At 45.7% G+C, this 20,452-nt stretch overlaps 1 protein-coding gene across 4 annotated transcripts in view; it reads right to left on the reverse strand.

The window, feature by feature from the left end:
* LOC138527959 (transcription initiation factor TFIID subunit 4-like) overlaps positions 1-20,452 on the reverse strand; it is a 3,082,360-nt gene that overhangs the window by 1,407,320 nt on the left and 1,654,588 nt on the right. The gene's annotated exons all lie outside the window — the stretch shown is intronic.

The raw sequence follows: 20,452 nt of genomic DNA on the forward strand, positions 1-20,452 counted from the left end.
GAGTCAATTACGCCCAGGGAGAGGGCCAGGAGGGCTCATGAACATCCGGGGGTTCCCCATCCCCAGGAACGTAGTCGCCAAACTCATCAGTGTGAGTGCTGGCGGTGTCAGAGCCTGTGCCAGTGTTGGTGTGAACTGGCTCTTCTACCACAGGGGGCAGGGCCCCTATCACTTGCCGAAGGGTAACAGGTGCCTTATGAGGTGGTGTCGGCTGATGCTGAGGAGGCCCTGAAGGACTCTTGGCTGGACCAGGAACAGGGGCAGCAGGCAGAAGGCTGGTCAGGATGTCCAGTAACATGTCCTTTGGTGCGGGAGTAGGAACCAGCCTTGAGCCCCTTGGAGGACTAAACGGCTGAGAAAACCTACAGGTCGGTGAGGCATAGGCAGGATGGGGTCAAGTTCCTCTCGGTCCTCTTCCACTGCTGAATAAATATCTTCTGGCTGCTCCTCCTCAGGACTGTTGTAGATAGTTTGGGACATTCTGGGTCTGGGCAGGAAATCCAGAGGCAGAGGCAGGTGAGAGCCCTTCGGAAAAGAGACTACAACAGAAGTCTGCGGATCCAAAGTAGGAGCCGTCGTCAACTGAATATTCGTTGGGACCACTGACAAGGGCCCTGGGAGGCAGATACACCATGGGCGTGGTGACTTTTGATGAGGTAATGATGATGGTCGCTGACAAACTTGATGTCGCTGAAAAAAGACTTGTTTTTGCCTTTCGTTGACAGGGTTCTCGTCAACGGGGCGATGGTCCTGTTAGATGAGGTTGTGGTCGACAGGGCTCCTATCAATGACAGAGTTGTCAACGACTGAGTCGCTGACAGGTCCTTAGAAGATGTGGTCTTCAAACGATTTGTGCTCGGATGATGTCAGCGATTTTTTTCATGGATGGAAGCAGCCCACCAGTTGGTAGGCTATCCGTTGAAGTAGACGGTGACTGACACTTTCTAGAACCTGGTCCCGCAGCCACTCAGACCAGTGACGAGGACACCGATGGAGCATGGGATTTCGCCTTCATTTGGATCTTTGCAGAGGAGGCATACTCAAAGGACCTCCACTTCTACTTACTAGCGGGAGCCCGGTCATGACACCTGCATATCCTAGAAGAGGCATGACTGTGCCTGCAGGTCGGGTCAGAGGCCTTCCCTTCCTCGATCGAAGCCACAAACCGTCTTGGTCTTCGATTAAAAGGATTGGCAGATGGAGCATCCGTCTGCGTTGTGGTAGGGGGAAGACAATAAAGGCACTTGAGGTCCTCGACGAAGATGTTCTTTGGGCTGCAGCTTTCACAGGGCCTGAAGAGGCTTTCCTTCATGGCATCAGCCGTGGTCGAGGTGTAGGCCCAAGCCTGGGCCTGTTGGTGCCACAGGATGAAGATCTGACAGTGGACTGTGGATCTTTGCTGACAACAGGTCCCCGTTTTCGGTTGTCGCCGTGTGACCGTTAAGGAAGAACAGATGAAAGATTTCTTCGAGTAAACAGCAAAAAACTGGAAAAAAACAATGAATTTCGAGGAACGAAGCACAAGGACTCCCAACACTAGAAATGTGCGGTAAACTTTGAAGATGGCCGCCAGGGGTGGATCTTAGGACGAGTGTCACTTGCTGGGGCAGTATGACCCAAAGGACACGGATATGCCATAGAGGAGACAAGCAGTTTAAAGTTGAAAGCTAAACAGTTTTTTTTTTTACCAATGATTCCCAGCCTGAAGACGGGGAATATTCATGAGCATGTGAATCCACACAAGACCCCATGCTGGAGAAGGAGCATGATCAAGCACTGGAGAAGGGTTTGAGGATATTGAGTGAGAGAGGACTTTGACTCAAAAAGGATAAGTGTGTATTCTGTAAATAAGACGTAGAGTTATCTGGGAAACAGGATTTCCAGGGAAGTTCTGAAACATAAGGAGGAATTGGTAGGCACCATCAAAGCAATTAAGACACCAAAGTATCATTTCTTGGTCTAGAGGAGTTTTATTTATTTCTCCTTCTTTAACCAGAAAGCAAGTCTTTTGGCAATAAATATTCTATATATAGTTTAAAGCAAATCCCATCACATTTCTCTGCAAGCACACAGCCTTAGTTTAACATTTCACTTTTAAAAAGGCATTTTCTTGTTTGGCAAAAGAACCATTTTACACGTGGGTTAATATTCCTTGAATGATCCTTTACAAAATGCAGGAATCTGTTCAATGCAAGGGTCCTTAAAAACTGACATAACCAAAGAGAGAGAGGGCTTCTTGTGAAGGGCTTGCCTGTGTTATTTTGTTGCAAAAATTAAAGCGTTTGCTGCATGGCTTGGAGTGAAGTTCTCTGGTATTTCACAGATTTCGCCTGACACAACATGCCATTCAGTGAGGAATGCTCCCATTCGCTGGTGTACACCTTGAATATGGGTGTACATGAATGTGTCTTACTGGAACCAAACTGGGTAATGTTGAAAAGATGAAAAGGGCATCAGTGCGCAGTCATTTTAAATGCAGAACATTTTCTTTTTCAGTGGGAAGTTTTGAGTTGCCAGCATAGTAGCGCTGCCTTTGAATTCTTTTCTTTGGTGCACAAGAACAAAACACTGGCAGCCCTTCTCTGGGTGTTCCATGTTCCATCTCGCCAGATATGTGCTTGGCAACGACAGCGCAGCCATTATTTCTGTAACTGCAAAGCGCAGTTTTGATGCAAGGGAATAGCACTCAGCAGAGCCAGCGCAGCCATTCTGCTTTTAACTGCTGGAATGCAGTTTGGTGATAATGGGGAGTTCTGCTGGGCTCATAAATGTACCCCACAGTACAAGTACCAGAACTGGTTACACCAACTAGCGCATGCACACTAGCAGAACAACACAGTGATAACCTATACACCATTAACATTTGTATTGCATATGATTTTAGGCAGCTGTGGGAGCAAATTGATTACTTACATAATAATGTTCCCTGATCAAAAAACAGTTATATTGTGGCCCTCTTGGGTGGCATCATGCAGCCCAGCTAGTTAGCAATAATGAAATGCACGGCACATAAGTGGTTATTGATGATATTACACATGGGAATGAGTTAGCAAATGTTGTAGCAACCAAGAGGCCATTTCCAAATCTCAGACTGAATATGTTTAGGAATAAAGAGAAAGAGGCAAACTCCTCCATTCACAACACTAGAGGAACACACACAATGCTGCCCCAGAATCAGAATAAAGACTCTTGGTCACAGAGTTTGTCGCCTACCCTCTGATACCCTCTCATGAAACGTATACATGGTCACCTTGTCACACTAAAGGTACTGTTATTCTACTAGGTTTGTATTTGTCATGGACTCACCCAAAAAGGAGAGGGGGTTATGTCTGCCACATTGAGACAAGACTGGTATGCCCCAGATGTTTCACCTATGGCACAAGCCTATTGTGGACATTGTATTATATGCCAGTAAAACAATGCTGGGAAAGCTGTACGAGCAACCCCAGAAGGGCATACATGACTTTATGGACCATTTGTAATTCTAGTCTACCTTTGCCATTGAGCAGATACCATAACGGTTGCCAAACTTCCTAAAAGATTTTGTACCACAATTAGGGGTGTCTGTAGCATAAACAGTGATGGAATACAACCTTTACTGGAAAATTGGTGAAAGAAAGATGTGCTGCATTAGAAGTACAGAATAAACTGCATTGCCCTCATCACTCCTAGTCTTCCAGGGCGGAGAAAGGGTAAATCGGAATCCTGCAAAATTTAGCCAAGCTTTGTACTCAGACAGGTTTCAAACGGCCTGAGACGATTCCTTTGGTATTGTTCAAGTTCCTCTGCATGCATCGTCCACAAGGCGTTCTGGGGACCACACTACATCCAATTTTCTCTTCCTAAGCATCTTCCTTGTCGAGCCCTCGGCCCATCAACCTCCAACTCTCTGAGGGTCAGACGCTTCTCCAGGCAGAGAGTGGGGGTAGATCTCTGTCCTCGACTGGGGCCTCCCGGTGGAACAGCCTCCACGCCTCTCTCAAAATTGATCACGACCACCTAAGGTTCACGAGGCAACTCAAGACCTTCCTTTTAGCTTCTGCCTTCTCGCTTCCTCTCCTTTGCTGATAGCCCTGTCTGCACGACCAGTTGCCCTTGCATTGCTCCCAGGCCTCCCAACCACTTAGGGACTGTATCTGCAACCCTACAATCCCCTCAATATCTGCACTTATGAGCCACCTCCCTGGCAGCACTTATGAATTCCTTTGCACTCTCCCCTTCCGTCCCCCCCGCACTTGCATGATCTGAATGACACAAGGCCTAGCAAGATAGTTTTGTCTTCTTTGTCTTGTCGTGCCTAGAAACACTTGTGTACAGGTGCGTTACAAATGACATATCATATCATTGTTCAGTATGCGCAGCACAGCCAATAGAAGAACAGAGCCCTCAGGAAGTGTTAATGGGCCGCCAAATACACCTTCCTTTATCTTCACCTGTCAAGAGTGCTTATTCTAGTATTTCCCTTGCAGATGAGGTGGGGTTAAATTACTGCCAAAATCTCAGAATGACTATGAGGTGTTTGAACTCACAGGTACGATAGGCACTGCCCAAGGGACCCAAAGAGATCTTCCATCTAGCAGGGAGACTTTGTATTAATCAAGTAATACAAGAGGAAGATGGTGCTGGCTCTAAAGTGCATAGGCCTTTTCAGATACGGTTTGTGATTGATACTGCAGTTAAAGTTAATCAAATAGGCTCTTGGATACATACACGCCACACACTGTAAACACTATTTGGCACCTGAGAATGGAGAGCAAGCTGTTGACAGTCAGCAGAATTCCTATTGCTAGCAACACACTTTAATGGACTTGAACATTGGAATAATTAGAGGGAACTGGAACCCTTGATTAGGAAGCTGCAGATAATCCATTCAAATAATGTTATCAACCCTTCTGAAATTCAGACCAGGCCTTGGTATCAAAGAAGATGTATTATGGTCTGGCAAGGGAGAATTTGTGGCTTTGAGCGGCCCAGCAGTGTTTTGTGGATCTGCTGTTAGGGAGTATTCCATCACAGTGCAAAGCGTGTCAGGTTGTTTCTTCCTACCATGCCATCTCCAATTGAATGTCGGATAAGGACTGCGCCAAGACTTTGGCTAAAACTTAACACACTGTGACTACAGCACCAATGATTCAATCTGCTTCCCCTATTACAGTTATTGGCAAGCAAACTGCCCTAGATGAAATTAGTTGGCGTAAGCCTTTACATTGTACAGACTTGCACTCATGTTGTGTTACTTATGTTTATAGTGCAGAGAAGAACAAGTTACTTACCAACTGTAACGTTCTTTCAACTGGATGTTCCTCCCACGTATTCCTCATCTATGATAGATATTCGTATCTCACCAGCTTTGCTGCTTCAGATTTTTTTTTCGGCAGAGGGTGATGTGCACGAGGTCGTGGCGTCGATGTCCCTCGACGGTTTCTGTTGCGTGTCGACGTCACCAGTCGTTTAAGTAGCTCGTGTCACGCCCATTCGCTTCAGTTCTGTTTTTTTGTGGTATGATTTGAGGAACACCCAGGCGTACCTCAGACTGTAACCTCTTTGTGAACGAGAAGTGTAAATAACGTAAACTGTACTGCGGGGTAGGATGGGAGGGGCGATGAGGAATACGTGGGAGGAACATCCAGTCGAAAGAATGTTACAGTTGGTAAGTAACTTGTTCTTCGAATGGATTGTGTCCTCCCATGTATTCCTCATCTATGATAGACTCCCATAGCAGTAGTAAATTTGGAGGTGGGAGTACTAGTTATTTTTTTATCATGTACGGAATGAAGTACAGCTTTTGCAAACAGACCTTCTTGGGAAGAAGAGGCATCTAAGCGGTAATGCTTAACAAAGGTGTGCGTTGATGCCCATGTTGCAGCTGAACAAATATCAATTACATGGACTCCACTCTTCAGAGCCGCGGAAGTAGCCATACCCCTTGTGGAATGGGCACAAAGCCCTTCCGGGGGGTCTTTCCCAGCTAATCTGTAGTACTCTACTATAGCAAAAGTAATCCAGCGGGATATAGTTTGTTTTGTCACCGCTAATCCCAATTTATGGCCGGTGTAACCCACAAAAAGCTGGTCATCCTGGCGCAATTTTGTCATTCTTAATATATAAAAACTCAAGCCCTTTTGGGTCCAGTCTGTGTAAACTCTCCTCTTCTTTGCCAAAATTAGGAGGAGGATAGAAGGTTGGAAGTGTGAATTTGTGTGACAAATGAAAGTCAGAAACTACTTTCGGCAAAAAAGGTTTAACTCTGTAAAAGGTACTATACAGAGGTTTGCATGAGAGAGCCAGCAATTCACTAACCCTGCGGGCTGATGTTAAGGCCACAAGGAGGACAGTTTTGAGTGTTAAAAGCTTTAAAGGACAGGAATGTAGAGGCTCAAAAGTTATACAAGTTAGGAATTCAACACAAGATTCAAATCCGATGTAGGGACATGAAAAGGTATTGGGGGGAACACATTTGTGAGCCCCTTCAAAAACTGAATAATCGAAGGAATCTTAAAATAGGAAACCTCTTCTGAGGAGCACTTGAATATGGAAAGCCCTGCCAAATATCCCTTTATTGACCCAATCTGGAGTCCCTGATTGGCCAGATGTAATAGAAATGATAGCACTATAGGAGTGTCACATTGAAAATGGTCAACATTCTTATCTTTGCATCATTTACTAAATTTATTCCAACAACACCGGTACAGAGAATTAGTTGCTGGCATTCACGCCGAAAGCAAAATCTCCATTACGTCATCTGGGAGGTCCCAATCCTTATATCTCAACCTCTCAGAAACCATGCGTGAAGGTTGAGTGTCTTGACCTCTGTATGGAGAACTCGACCTTCCTCTTGCGAGAGAAGATCCTCTCTTTGTGGAAGACGTATTGGAGGGCAGATGGACATGTCCAGAAGGTCCGGGTACCACGTCCTCCTGGCCCAATCCGGGGCAATTAAGATCATGGGTTTCCTGAACTTTCTCAACCTCCTGATTACGTGAGGAATCACGGGGACTGGGGGAAATACGTACAGAAGTGGAAATTCCCAGTCCACTATGAATGCGTCTCCTAGAGCTCCTCTTGAGGGAGATTCCCTTGAGCAGTACTAATCGCACTTTCAGTTGACAGAGGTCCCGAACTGATCCACCGGAGGGGTTCCCCAAAGGGTGAAGATATCTTGAAGGACTTCCTGAACTAGTTCCCACTTTTGGGATACTGTGCTCTGCCTGCTCAGAGCGTTTGCTGCTGTGTTCTGCTCTCCGGCTAGGTGAACTGTCAACAGAGAGATTCCTTCTTGTAGTGCCCAGAACCAGAGCTGCATTGCCTCTCTGCACAATGGTAGTGACCCTACCCCTCCTCTCTTGCTGAGGTAGTACATGGCCACTGTGTTGTCCGTCACTATCAGGACATTCCTTCCCTGTACGGAAGGCAGAAAGGCCTTCAGCGCTAGCATGATCGCCCTCAGCTTCAAAAGGGTGATGTATAGTTTGGACTCCAATGGAGACCGACGACCGATGATTGTCAGATCGTTGGTATGGGCTCCCCACCCCGTGATTGAGGCATCCGTCACTACTGTTATCTCTGGCCATGGTTGACAAAAAGATTCTCCCCTGAGAATATTGTCGTTGCAAGCCCACCATAGAAGGTCCTAGGCATCTGTGCTTGGAACTTGCAGAAGATCCGACATATCCCCCAAAAATTGGGACCACTGAGTCCTGAGGGCCCCTTCAAGGGATCTCATTCTCAATCGGGCCTCTGGCACCCGAAAAATGCAGGATGCTATGAGGCCGAGCAAACTCAGAAAATCGAGGGCCGGCAGATGCTGGACATTTTGGAACTTTGTTACCATCTGCAAACTGTGGTCAGCTCTCATCTAGGGAGGCGAGGCTTTCCCCAATGAAGTATCCAGGACTGCTCCGATAAATTGGAGTCTTTGGAATGATACCATATGGGGCTTCTTGTAATCGAGGGAGAAGCCCAGTCTGTGAAGGGAGTGGCAGGTGATTGAGAGATGTTTCTGAGCTTGTTCGGGGGAACGAGCCCTGATCAATCAATCATCCAAGTAGGGGTAGACATGAATCCCTTCTCTCCTGAGACTCGCTGCCACCACCGCCATCAGTTTGGTGAATACCCTGGGGGCAGAGGTCAGCCCGAATGGCAGAACTTGAAACTGATAATGAGAGCCGCCAACCGCGAACCTCAGGTACTTGCTGTGCTTGAGATGGATTGGCACATGAAAGTAAGCATCCTGAAAGTCCAATGATAGCAAGCAGTCTTGGAGTTGGAGAGCCTGAAGGATCTGAGAAAGGGTTACCATCTTGAACTTGTCCTTCCTGAGGAACTTGTTCAAGTTTCTTAAGTCCAAGATGGGTCTCAATCCTGCGTCCTTCTTTGGAATGAGAAAGTAAGGGGAGTACTAACCCTTGTTCCTCTCAGCTACAGGTACCTGTTCTATTGCACCTTTCTCTAGCAGGGTTAAAGTTTCCTGCACAAGGAGCGGATCTGGAATTTTGACAAATTGGTTCCCGGTGGATGGTCCTGGGGCCTTTTTACGAAGGGAAGGCAGTAACCTTGAGCTACTGTTTCCAGTGCCCAAGCATCTGAAGTAATGCCCGTCAGATACTGTGAGATTCTGCCTACCACCGGGGTCTTGTGTGCTAAGGTCTCAGAGAGAATTGGAGGCGGCTGCAGGAGCGGCTGAGGGCAAAAATGACGCTGCTGAGGCTGATTTCGCACCTCTTCCTCGTCCACTACGAGGGAAATTTCTTTTACATTTCTGTGCGGCCTGTCCTCTCCCTCTACCAAATGAGGAGTAGCATCAAAAAGAACGACCTCTCCAGGAAGATGAGCCCGAATAAGGTTTTTGAGGCTGTCGCATAGAGGCGCTAAGTGACTTAGCTGCCGCCTTGGAGGTCTGCAGTTTTTCTAAGCTCTCATCAGCTTTACTGCCTGTTAGGGAGAATTCACATCTTATGGTTAATTTCCCTTACTTATAGAGTCCCCCAGCATTTTTGCTGGATATGATGGGTTTGTTTTTTTCTCCTGCTAAGAGTGAGACTCTTTTTCCCCACTCTTAGACATTTTTGCTATGTGTGTTCTAGGCTATTTTTGTGTTTAATGTATATGGGTTTTTTTCTCACCCCCATAGGAACCTTCTTTATTCACATGTTACACAGCACCCTCCGTGCAGTGACACAGGGGTATCGTAGCGACCCCCCAACATAGACTCCATACCCTGTGACTGACTACTGTCTCGCAGGGCATGTATAGTCCCCATTGATTCTACTAGTCAATGTTTATGAACTAAACCAGTACAACCCATCTTACTAGGCAGATACTGGGAAGGGTTGATAGTTTTTCCCTTATGTTAATTTTCGAGAGGGTACCATACAGTCCCTCTCTCAAAAGTTTCTGGCTGGTGGCAGTGGTTACTACCGCAAATATTAGACCACAAATATTTTCCTAAGGGATTTTCCCATTGTTGGAGGCTACCACATTTACTGTCAGCCTCTAACATACCGCCGGTTTATTTTAATATTAACTTTACTCCGGTAGGTTTTATTTGCCAGAACTTTAATATAACTACTTTCTCGTGTCTATCTCTAAACTCCTAACCCAGGTCGCGGATCCTTTGTTTGTCCTTTTGGCGTGCTTCTGCCGAGAAGCCCTCCTTTCGGCGCCACTGAGTCTGGGGTGGGTCCATTGCATTGTATGGGAGGAGGAGTAGGACACCTGGACAGGATTGCCTCAGCAACCCATGTCGCACTCTATCCTGATAGGCTGGAGGGTCTCCCGCCAAGATGACCCCTCCACTGTGTGAGTGACAGCTAGGATCTTTTTGCATAAAGGCAGGGTCCTGAGGACTGGGAGAGCAAGACGTCGCCACTGGAACAAGCCGAAGAGGAGAGAAGCCAAAGACATCTGCAATGACTGAACCACCGGTGGAGCCCTGCTGCAGCGTCTCACCACTTTTCTCCACACGACAAGAGAAGATCTTCCTCTGCAAGAGCCTTCTTCCCTTGAGCTGGAGGGGCCAACCAGTTTGCCAATCGCCTTCCCGGACTCGCCTTGGTCGAATCACCAGTACCCTATACTCGAAGGACGAATATCCAGGCATCAGTCCACCTGAACCGTGATTTAAAGGAGCGTACCTTTTTATTTGTCGGACAGCACCGCGGCTGGTTTCATCCCTGGGTAGTGCAGTAACTCAAACCTTCCAAACGACGAGAGCCTCTCTTCCTCTGCTGGATCCCCCGAACTGCACGAACTACCAGGAACAACCGCCACCGCAGGAGCCACTTCTTCATTTTAAAGGTACATTGTTCCGCCAGGCCGCCCTTTCGCGTGGTAGTCCTAAAGGTGTTTTAAATCCTTTACCTACCTGTTGGGTTGGCCGCCCTTCTCTTTTAACTTTGTCTTTCACCTTTTGCATCCACCTTTTCGGAATCGTTAACCAAAGACTTGACTGCAGCTACAAGAACATTTTGCTCTTGGGCCCTTTGCCCTGTACCACTGACTCTGGCACAGGCCTACTGACTCTGGCTAAATTTGTTAGAAACTGCCTTCTCTAGATTGCTTCTCAACTAGGACTGTGTTGGTGCACCTACTTCTCATAACTACCTTTTCCTTCCCACTTTTATAACTTGTGAAGTGCCATTTTGCTTGGTTTTCATTTAAGTATTCTTTATGCTAAAGTACTGCCTTGCCTAACATGACTCACAAACCTATGGGAAGTGTTGCTAGGGTTTGTAAGAAGATATTTCTGTACAACTTGTGTTTTCCCTCCCTTGTGAGAAATTGCTAGAGTGCCATTTGTGTTTGGTTTTCACTGTGCCGTTTTCCTCAGTTTTCACTCTTGCTCAAACTTGTCTACAATTTAACTAGGGAGTTATGTATACTTTCTTTGACTGAATTTAACTTGCTTAATAACAGTGATAAATGTATTTAACTAGAAGTGTGTAAAATAAATATATATTCTTTTTAATACGAAGCTTTGGTCGGTGTGTCCTTGTGCCATAGTACTGAAGGCCTATTGTGTAAACCCTGAATACTGCTCATCTCCCTCTTGAGATAAGTCTGACTGCTTAGCCACAGCTACCAACTAAATCTTTGTGGTACAGACTGATACCAAAGGGAATGTATTGCTCTCACCTGTAGTCCTAATCTTCTGTAGTGCTCCCTAAGGGAACTGCACAGGATTCTGCCTAACACTGTTGAACAGCTCGAGCCGTCGAAAGGCATGTTGAGTAGCCTGGCCTGCACGTCCGGTGCAAACCTCGACTTCCTCAACCACGCAAATTTGCGCAGTCGTATGCATGCAGCCATGGATCTGCTGATGCTGTCAACAGTATCCAGTCCAGATTGGAGACATTCCCCCATTGCCTCCTTACCATCTTTCACTATATTCAGAATGCCTTCCCTTTCTTGGCTTCTGGAATATGAATATATTCAGCTGCCGCCTTTCCGCAATCCCACAGGATATAGGTGAACCTGGCCAGGGTACAGGTGACATTTGCTGACTTAAGGGCCATAGTGCCTGAGGTAAATACCTTGCGAGCCCAAGCGTCCACCTTTTTATCCTCTCTATCTGGGGGGATAGCTGGGTAAGCTGACTGCCTCGTGGAAGTAGCAGCTTGTACCACTAGACTTTCCGGCGTAGGGTGTTTACTCAGATAAACAGGGTCACAGCTTTATGGCCTAAATGTTTTTAGCAAAGTCTTTATTGACTGCTGCAACAGACTTCCCAATTTGCAACCACTGTTCTTTCAAGAGCCCTATGAAAGGGAAGAACTGGGTCCTTTTGAGGGCCCTGGTCCAGGATATCAGTCATATCATCTTGTTCAAAGGTTGGTAAAGATCTACCCCAACCCATATAGTCAGCAACCCTATTGATCAAGATCCTGTACCCCGAATCTGCATGTTCTGCAGGATCAGGTTTTTGAAAATCTATCTCTGGTGACGTGTCAATGCCACTGCCACAGTGAAGGATGTCACACAGATCTCTCATTCTTGACTCAGGGTCAATCAATTCCTCTGGCACATTTCTAATAACAAATTTTACTCAAAATGGAGCCATTTCTTACTTTGAGGCACTTTCTTCCTAAAAAATAGAGGACATGGACTTAAAAAAAGTCTGATTTGGGTAAAGGTGAATACCGTTTTTCCTGTTCCGGAATTTGCCTCGAGGGAATCGAAGGATTCTTTCGAAATTGTCGATGACGACTTCGATAATGGAGCCAATATCTCCTTTGGCTTCAGCGTCAAGGTAGTCGGTGTCCATGAACTCGTCAAGTGATTTGACGGTTTATGCTTTCGAGCCGATACCAGGGAATCACTTGAATCTCGCGGAACCTTCGACGTTTTAAGGTCGAGTCGAGATCGTCGAGTTTCCGCCTTACTACTGGACTTGGCCTTAGTAGTTTCTGACTCTCCTGCGACGTCCAAGGGAGCGATCGGAGTCTGGCTCTTACGAGGTTTCTTTGAGGGGGTCGGGCCGCATTCTCAAAGAGCTTCATCATTTGTTCTCCAAGTTTTTCCCATTTCCTAGGGGAATCCGACTTAGTCGGACATCTTACCATCTCGGTAGATGTGTCTGACGAAGAGGGGGGAGATCTGTGTCTCCTCTTTGTCTTCTTAGAAGACGACGACGAAGACCGTCTCGAACTACTCCTAGATTGAGATCTCTTCGAGTGTTTATGTCTATCAGAGTCTTTCGACTCGCCGGACTTTCTATGCTTCTTAGAAGCAGCCTTCAAAGAGGCCCTTGAAGCTTCCCACCCCACCGCTAGTTTACAATTTCGTTCACGAATAGTTTTCTCCGTCATCGACTGACAGGAGCCACAGTCACCGGTCTGATGGTCCGAACCCAAGCACCAAAGGCAGACACGGTGAGGGTCAGTGATCGACATTTTGGAACCACAGTCGACACACTTTTTAACCCTGTCTTAGGAGTAGAAGGGGTCGAAGAAGATGACATTTTCTCTGACAAAAATATGAAGCGCGCCGTTAACTTGATTGCAAAGTTATCGGAAAAACGGAACTGAAGCCATCGGGCGCGGCACAAGCTACTTATACGACTGGTGACGTCGACACGCTACGGAGACCGTCAAGGGACATCGATGCCACAACCTCGTGCAAAGCGCCCTCTGGCGAGAAAATGTTTCCAAAGCAGCAAAGCTGGTGAGATACGAATATCATAGGTGAGGAATACCTGGGAGAACACAATCCATTCGAAAGGTAGATTCATGCAGATTGGTAACTTGATCTAATAATGGCACTTTACAGGTAATGGTGAGGATTATTACTCCCCATGTGCTTAGCCGACCTAAGACCCAACGAACGGAAAACATTCCCGAAGCAGAGTGCATGTCTGCTATACAAAGTCATTGTGACAGAGAAAAATATAGATAATGTTCCCTTTTGTTGTCTAATAACTCGATTAACTATTAAAATGAAACAGTGAGAGAGAGAAATTTGCACTGATAGGCCTAGTTTTAGTTTTCACACGTATGGGAAAGAGGATCTTCATATTTAATTATACAAGCTTCTGTATTTTGTTATAAATCAAATAGAGTTCATGAACATGACTACCATATTCAATCAAGATTGGTGGTACAATAGAGCAATTAAGCTAGAGATGTCAGAGTGTAAATATACCATTGTAAAAGCCTTGCTAGGACCAATCACCTTTTCATTACCTCGGTCTGCTTTTCAGGAAAGGCCTCTACTTCCCAACTATTCCCAAGGTGAAACCATATTACTAGCAGAACATAAATAAGAATGATGTCTCTGAGAAGTACATAGAATTTGGTAATAGGGTGTGCGATGGAACAAATACCACCATTGCAGCTTGGAATATTTACTGGGTTAGGGTTCTTAGTGCCCCTTCGGATCATCTAGAAAAAGGAAAATGACTTATCACAGGGCAGAAATGTCCTACATGGATACAAGCATTGGCAAACCGAGAACAATTTCTACTTGGAGTATGGTGACAAAGGAACTACTGACAAACCTCATCTTGAATGTCACCTGGGTTGGAGAAGCCCTAGAGTCCCAGCAACAATGGATTCAATATGTAAGGCTAGGTCCGGTAATGTTGGTATGGTGACAGGATCTGTTGGGAGAAGTGGGCAACTGGGATCACTAAACAATGGACCAAATTATTTATTGCAAATAATAGCGGTGTCTGGGTTATTGGAACCCCTTAACCAGATGCACATATTTCTTCCTTACAACCAGCACTAAGACGCACATTGTTTTTTGGCCAATGGAGAAGTCTAGGTCCGGTGGTTTGAATTTTCCAGTGAATTGGTCAATGCTATTGCCATACAGGTTTGCAAATCTCTCTCGGATTTTAGCACTTGTCCAAGGGATTGCTGATGTAACAACAGGTGCATCTTCTAACAACAGTTTTTGGTGAGAAGAAAGAAGCATTCCAGGCCGCTAACCAGTAAGCCACCCTGTGTACTCCTTCTAATATCCTATGTTTACTAACTGAAGGTATCAAAGAGAGACCTTCCAACACAGCAGTCATATTTTAACATTTGTTTTCATTCTTTGAGCAGAACTACATTTTTGCTGCTGTAAAGGTTGAGATTCTGCAGCACCACAGCTCTGGAAATGGCAGAAAGTAAGAAACCCTTGTAGATTGCGATGTGCATGAATAGGATAGTGGTGGGGAGAAAGAAATTGACACCTTGATGAATATTGAGATTTAGATTGTATTGAGGGGATTAATAAAGGCCTGTCCGCGTAGGCCCGGTTTCCACAAAACCTTTGACATTGTTAGAGGGCTAGGAATAACTTGAGGAACATAAAGCGCTAAAGGGGGAAAGTAGATGTTGATCTATGATTTCTCATGCTTTCTCCATTATCAATAATATCTGTGTCATCAGTGAATAGACTATTTTAGATATTTAGTCTATACTAAGATATCATTTCTTTCCAGCTAATAAGAATGGACTTTAACATTATGATTGATTTTTTATTAGTGTTTTATGTTCCCCCTAATAAATGTACTTCTGGGACTAATTGTGTAATGTGATTGAAACATGGAGGCTGCTCAGGCAGCGGAGCGGGTCTGTGTGAGGCACCAAAAGTGTTGTTAGGCAGAAACCTGTGCAGTTCCCTCTCGGACCACTGCAAAAGATTTAAGACTACAGGTGTTTGGCAGTAAACCCACTTGGTAGCAGTCTGTACCACACAGATTCACTTTGTAGCTGTGGCTGAGCAGTCAGACTTCCCTCAAGAAGAGTTAGGCAGTATACAGAGTATTCACAATAAGTCAAAAGAACACAGTAGAACAAGTAAACACTGACCAGAGCTTGGTGTAAAAGAGATATAATTATTTATTTAAAAACCACATCTAGAAAAACACACAGGCACTAATAGTAAGCAGTTCAAAAAACACGGTCACTAAAAGATATACACTCCCTTAGAAGAATATTAGACAAGTCTTAAGTAAAGCCCCACTTATTTTCAGACAGCGGTGAGCGCTTAACGTAGATGGCACTCTAATAATTCGTTTTAAAAGGGAGAGAAAAGCAGAGTATAATTTGAAACAGATCCCAACACTTTCACAAGAACAAAACAAGAGAGGAAGGCAAGTAAAACCGTGAAGTGAGAGTTCAGTAGGCCGGATCCACTTTAAGAGGATCAGAACGAAATGTGTCCAAGGTCACATGGTTGAAGTGCACAAGAGTCTTGCAAAGGTTCAAAAAGAGTTGGACCAAAAGAAAGGGACCAGTTAGAAGGTCAAGGCGGCCAGCCCAGTCCAGAAGGTTAAGGGATTATTATTAACTTTTAGCAATCTTTATAAAGGGAGGCCTGGCGGACACTGGACCTTAAAGTGGTGAGAATAATCCAGCGGGGGCAGTTGTTCCTGGCACCGGATGCAAGTCGGTGCTTCGTCCAGGGGAAGAGAGGATCTCGTGGGGGAGGAAGACAGGAGTCCGTTGCACTGCAGGGAAGAAACCAGCCGCAGAGTTCTCAGGTAAAAGGAGCGGTCCTTTCATTCGTGGTCCAGTGTTAAGTGGCTATCCGGTTGCCAGGGTGCTTGGCACGGGCAATTGGACCACAAGACGTCGTGGGATGCGAGGAAAAGAAGGTAAACTGGTTGTGCCCACCAGTCAAGGGAAGAAGCCTCTCCAGCCGGGAGATCTTCTCTGTCGTCGGGAAGTGGGGAGTCGGTTCCGCAGGGCTCCACCGGTGGTGTTGTCGTGGTAGGTCGGCTCAGCTTCTCCCTCGTCGGATTCTCAGGTCCTGTGGCGACGTCTGAAGTTCCAGTCCCCAAAGCCCTGCTTTTATGCAGCACACCCCCATTCCCTCAGCCTAGCTGTCAATCAAACATGCTAAATGGTGAGCCGGCCGGCTCACCACTTGGGCCAGAGTTACCAAGGTAACTCAGTCCAGGGTGCCTAAACCCCCTCCCACACCCCCTGTGGTACCCAGACAGAGTGGCACCACTTTTGGAGGCTTCTGTGGAGAAGCCCACCAAAAAGTGGAACAAAGGGCTCGACTTGGGTTGGAGTCACAGAAGAGAACACAAACGCCATTTTAGAATCGAGTCCTGGCAAAAAATACCAACCGGCGAATTAATATTAAATAAATAAACCGGCGGTACGTTTGAGGCTATGAGAATTCAATAATTAAAGTTGGTAGCCTCGAACAATGGGAAAATCTCATAGGGATATATTTGCGGTCGAATATAAAAAGTAGTATCCACTGCCACCAGCCAAAACTCGATCAGGGGGGACGGAGACGTGCCCCCTCGACTAACAGACCCCGGGGCAATCGAATTGCCCTGACCAGTACGTCCACAATATGATGGTTTGTACTGGTTTGTGTTAATAATTTGGGACTAGTAAAGCCAATGGTGACTTTACATGCCCTGGGAGACAGTAGTCAGTCACAGGGTATGGAGTCTATGGTGGGGTGTCACTATGACACCCCTGTGTTACTGCATGGAGGGTACTGTGTAACACACATAGTAAAAACACGAGACCCTATGGAGTAAAGGACCCCATAGCCCATAAAACACATTAACAGTCAAAGGAACACCATAAATCATGTCCAAGAGTGGGAGAAAGAGAGTCTCACTCTTGGCAGGAGAAAAAAAACAAAACTACAGAAATCCAGCAAAGCTGCTAGGGGACTCGCTAGGTTAGGAAATTCAGCCTAAAGAGAGAATTCTCCTTAACAAGTGTCATGTAATACGGACAACAAATTGATGTTGCACCAATTGGGGCGTACCCACTCGCATGAGGACCTGGAACTCTACCTCTCGTCCTTGAACTCTCTTGAAAAGGGAATTCGACCGAATACCCACTGACTCTCACTCCAACCATCTTTGCCAGCCTCAGAGCACACTAAACTCACTCCGCCTAAGTATATGAGTATCAACCAACTGCACTCTCACAGCTAATGACCTAGCTGAATACTTTGCCGCAAACATTTCCAAAATTAGAGACTCTCTCCTGACCTTTCTCCCACTCCCTCCTCCTATATTTTACTCTCTGCCTACTCTACTGTCATCCTCTGCCGCCATCTCCCACTTTAGTCATACTAATACTGACAAAGTCCTATCTCTACTGAAGAAGGCAAACCCCTCTTGTGCCCTCCCCATCAGACCCTCTTGCTCCTCAAGCCTATTGGCCCTTTAGAGGCCTCTCCCCTTGCCAAACTCTTCAACCTGTCCTCCGAATCCACTTGCTTTCCCTCGGTTTTCAAAACAGTCACGGGCATCGCTCTTCTAAAAAAGCACGAGGCTGACCCGAGCATACCGGCTAAATTTTGTCCTGTGTCTCTCCTTTCACACTACTCCAAAGTGCTCACTCCAAGGATACTGCTGTCATGAATGTTTCCAACGTCATTGCCCGGCTAAGCACTCCAACCTATCCTCTTTCCTTATTCTACTTGACCTGTCTGCTGCCTTTGACACTGTTGATCACTCTGTCTCCTTAAAACTCTCTCTCTTCTTGGGATTCGTGATAGAGTGCTTGCCTGGATAGCATCCTACCTTGCACCTCACCAATTCTCGGTCTCCTGGAGCAACACCTCTTAGCTCACTCCGCTAACTGTTGGTGTTCTACAAGGCTCTGCTGCTCTTTACACTCTACACCTCTGCTCTTGGGACACGAATCTCCTCCTTTTGGTGCTCGTACCAACTCTTCACACACACCACCCAAATCATCTTCTCTTTTCCTGAATTCTCCTCTGATCTCTCTATCAACATTTCCAACTGTATCTCTGCCATTAAATATGGGATAGCTTTGAACTCTCTGATGTTAAACTCTACCAAAACAGAGGTGTGCTTTTTCCCTGCCAAAAGCTCACTCTCATCTCTTCCTCTACCTATCCAATTCCCACATGACACGCTCCCCTACTCTTCTTCAGCTAGAAACCTCAGCATCATCTATGACCCTTTTCACACCTTCTCTACTTTAATCTCCAAAGCTGCAACAGCAGCTTGCCTCAACCTCCTAAATATTAGGAAAATCGGGCAACTCCTTCCTTTCAGAACCACCAAGCTTCTCTTAACCACTTGTGTGTTCTCTAAACTGGACTACAGCGCCAGCATCCTCTTTGGTCTCCCCAACTATGCTTTCTGTCCTCTCAACAAGATCCTTAACTTTGCTAGCAGGACTCCCTTTGAACTCCCTCCCTTCGCGCATTACTTCCTCGTACCATCAGCGTGCTGCATGGCTGACGATGCAAAACAGGGATAGATTAAAATTTCTTCTCCTGGTTCACAAATCTATCCACGGTAAGGCAGCACTGTATCTATCCTCCTCTATCTAACTCTATAAACCTTCTCGTAATCTCCAGTCTGCCTCCTCGACTGCCCTTGTGGCCCCTCGCCCTCCCTGTGCTTCCTCTCGCTTCCGCTCTTTCTCTCTTCTTGCTCCACTTGCATGGAATTCTCTTCCCACGGACATCCGAGAAACAGCCCAAATGGATTTGTTCAAAGCCAAACTAGAAGCTTACCTCATTGCCTCTGAGTTAACCTCTTAATCTACCTCTCACCTGCCGGCTAGCTAACCTTTTTACCTCGCCTCTAACCTGCCTCTGTCGCTCACTTCTGCTGCATGCACTCTCGCAATTTGCCCGTAATAGTCACATCCCGAGCACAGCTGTCTGTACCGCCTACCTGCACTTAAAAATGTGCAATGTTTGTTGTCCTTAATCTATGTATGTCCACTTATGTATTGTCCCCAGAGACTGTTCCATTTAGTCCCCTCCACAACCTGGTCCCAACGTCCCTCACACTCAACTCATTGTAAGAAGCTCACTGCTTCCTGTGAAATCTGATTTCTTATCTATTGTACGTTATTTTGTGATCAAAAGAGCATTGTTCCTCCTGTATATAAATAAATAAAATAAAGGATATGAGCTGGTAACAGTTGAAAGTTGCAACTACATGCTACATGGGAAAAAGCCAATCCTAATGATTGTTCGAGCCGGAGCCTTCCGGAAGGATGCTGATCAGGAAAGAGTGTGCCAGCGGGGACACTTTGCAGCACACGCATCAATGGCTAAAATCATGACTTGCTGGGGTGTGTCAGGAAAATGCTGGGTATGGGAAATCACACCTGGAAAGAAATAAAGACAAGGAATGTTCCAAACCCCTCTGTGTCTATGTATTTATTGGGGAAAATACAACACATCTTCAAATGTAATATTTTTGTACATGCCATCATTGAATCCTTTACTGTAGAGCACACTTACAGGGTTGCTAGACTACCAGAACTGCATGGCAACAAATCAACGTTACGAGTATACAATAGTTTTTCCCCTGGGTAATACACAGGCAGGATAACAGCACACATTTAAAAATTTGATTTAATGTATGATGTTTAAAAGAAGTATTTTCTCTGAGTGAATATGCAGCATATTTATTTTAGATGAAAATGTAGCTCCACTTTATTCCTAAAGCAATCACTAACGAATGGCATGTATTCCTGCTTCTCTGTTTGCATCCTGGTACAATTATAACTAAAGCACTACAAGTCCAAAGAAGCAAAGCAAAAAAACAATCCAATCAATCAGACGTGGAAGAATTTGAGAATTCTGCACATGCACCCTTCTCTCTAAAATAAGTACATTATTCCCACTGTGTGTGCAAAATAGTACATGAGTGCAGCAAGGCAGCCCTAAACAACCAGGTGATAAGTCCTAGAAGCCTAATGGACAATCTGCCCATTCTACTGTTGTCCACTGATACTCCTGGAACCTTACTCCTCCACTGTATGCCTTTACCATTTCCCAATCCACAATCAAGGGTAGTATGGGGCATTGTTTCTACAAATTGAGCAACAATTGCAAACCAAACATTGCAACCGACACATAGGGATTTTCCAAAGTAGGGAAAATAGCCTAATCTTAGTCTCAATGTGCATGTTTTTTCAAAGCATGGGTCTGGGAGGGAGAGGAGGAGCCAGAGATAGTGTTATGAATGGAGCGACAGGAGTAT

Source organism: Ambystoma mexicanum, chromosome 1q (assembly GCF_040938575.1).
Source record: "Ambystoma mexicanum isolate Mex_15411 chromosome 1q, UKY_AmexF1_1, whole genome shotgun sequence".
Lineage (NCBI taxonomy): Eukaryota > Metazoa > Chordata > Amphibia > Caudata > Ambystomatidae > Ambystoma > Ambystoma mexicanum.